Raw genomic sequence first — 2,116 nt, 5'->3', positions numbered from 1 at the left:
CTACTTGTTTTTCAAGCGCAGCAGCTGCTCCTTACCATTTATTGTTAAGGACTTTGGCAGTCTTCAACTTCTACTCTTTCTTGACCATTCTCCACAATTCTCTTTGTAGTGATTTTTCTGCCATTACTATTTTAGCTGAAGTTGATATCGATTTGAAGTTGCCCATCCCACTAGCACCAAATGACGTGGAAGAAAATGAAGTGAGGCCTCCGTAACCCAGTGACCCAAATGAAGTAAATCCAGTATCAAAAGAAGGAAATCTACTTCCAAAAGATGAAAATCCACTCAACAAGGAGAACGACCCCATGCCTCGGCTTCTGCTTCCTCGGGGACCCCCTGCATTCCCGAAGAAGTCCTCAAAAGTGTCTTCGAAGAAGTCAAATGAAAATGGGTCCCTTCCACCAAACAATTCCCTGAAGACATCATTTGGGTTACGGGACGTGAAGCCAAATCCAAATGGACTGTCAAAATGACTTCCACCTTCTCCTCCACCGTGTAATCCTTCTTTGCTGTTTTTGTCATAGATGTCCCGTTTCTTAGCATCTGACAGCACCTCATACACCTCCGCTACTTGTCTGAATGTTCTCTCTGCTTCTTTCTTCTCAAGATTTTTATCTGGATGCCACTTCAGTGCCCGTTTCCAATATGCGTTTTTAAGATCCTTGGGTGAGGCACGTCTCTGCACACCTAGAACTTCAGAGTAATCCACCATGTTTTAAGAGATTGTTGGAATAGTCTGGAGGACGAAGTCGGCCGGTGGCTCCACTCTGTCGCCCAGGCTGGAGTGCAGTGGCTCACTCTCGGCTCGCTGCAACCTCTGCCTCCCGGGTTCAAGCCATTCTGCCTCAGCCTCCTGAGTAGCTGGAATTTCAGGCACACATCACCACGCCTGGCTAATTTTTGTATTTTTAGTAGAGAGGAGGTTTCACCATGTTGGTCAGTCTGGTTTCCAACTCCTGACCTCGTGATCCGCCCGCCTCGGCCTCACAAAGTGCTGGGATAATAGGCATGAACCACCGTGCCTGACCTCTATATACTTTTAAAAGTTTATTTTTTCCATAAGAAAAACTCTTTCATATTTTAAAATTCAATTTAGATATTCCTCTACTTCAGCTTGTAATAGTATGTAGTATAGTTATGCTTCCTTCCTCCGTAGCTATACTCCGAGTTCCTCTATGGAAGAGCCTGTTACTCATCTTGTTTCCTTATTGTCTAACTACCGAATGTTCCTGACAGGTTTATCAAACGAATGAAAAGTTAATCTCAGCTGTATTTTTCAGGTCAGAATTATGACTTGAACCTTTGCATTCAAATTTCCTGCTGCTATTTAAAAAGGCTTTAGAAATATTGTCAACCTTAAGCAAAATTTAAAAATTAGTGATGTGTCCTGAGTCCCTTCCACTGGCCTTTCTATTCCTCACCCAAGGCCTGTTATCTAACCTGGTTTCCCATCCCCTAGTTGCCTAAAGAGTTTATGATGTTGCCCTTGAGCCATAAAGATGCTCCTCCCAACTCCATGCTGTATTACTTCCCGAATACCATCAGCACCAAAAGTAACGCGGGGGTGTGAATGAGGGCAGATCGCTTCCTCTGTGAACCTCAGTTCTCTCATCTGCAAAAGGTGAGTAACAATACCTACTTGTATTGCCAAGAGTTCCACCCTTCTGAGTTGGACCAAACATATTATATTCCCGGGTTGTCCTAGAAGAACAAGTTTATGCCACGAATCTAACCATGGTCTGCTTTCAGCTTTTTGCATATGGAAGATCATACATATTAGAAAAAAGCTTATGGAGATAGATAGATAGATATAATTAATGATTATTCTGCAGTCAACTTTAGTTACACAGAATTTCAAGTCCATAATCTGCTATCTTTCCCAAAGTCCCCGTTTCCAACAAATCTGTTAAGTGCTTAAAAGAATGGCCCTCACATATTAAGCACTATAAAAGTGTTGACTAAATACAATTGATTTCAAAACTCTTCGAATACCCTATATCCAGATACGCATGAGAATTAATATTTACAATAAAATTTATCTAATCACAATACAGAAAATTTGGAAACCAGAAAAAGAAAGGAAAAATCACTGAATCTCATCACTACTAGTATTTTA

General features: G+C 41.4%; 1 pseudogene; it reads right to left on the bottom strand.

Annotated features, from left to right (window-relative positions):
- Nucleotides 1-712, bottom strand: LOC101049762 (dnaJ homolog subfamily B member 6-like; annotated as a pseudogene).
- Nucleotides 713-2,116: the final 1,404 nt, after the last annotated feature.

This window comes from Saimiri boliviensis, chromosome 19 (genome assembly GCF_048565385.1).
Source record: "Saimiri boliviensis isolate mSaiBol1 chromosome 19, mSaiBol1.pri, whole genome shotgun sequence".
NCBI lineage: Eukaryota > Metazoa > Chordata > Mammalia > Primates > Cebidae > Saimiri > Saimiri boliviensis.
The sequence above is the reverse complement of the archived record's forward strand: the minus strand, read 5'-3'. Positions and strand labels throughout refer to the sequence as shown.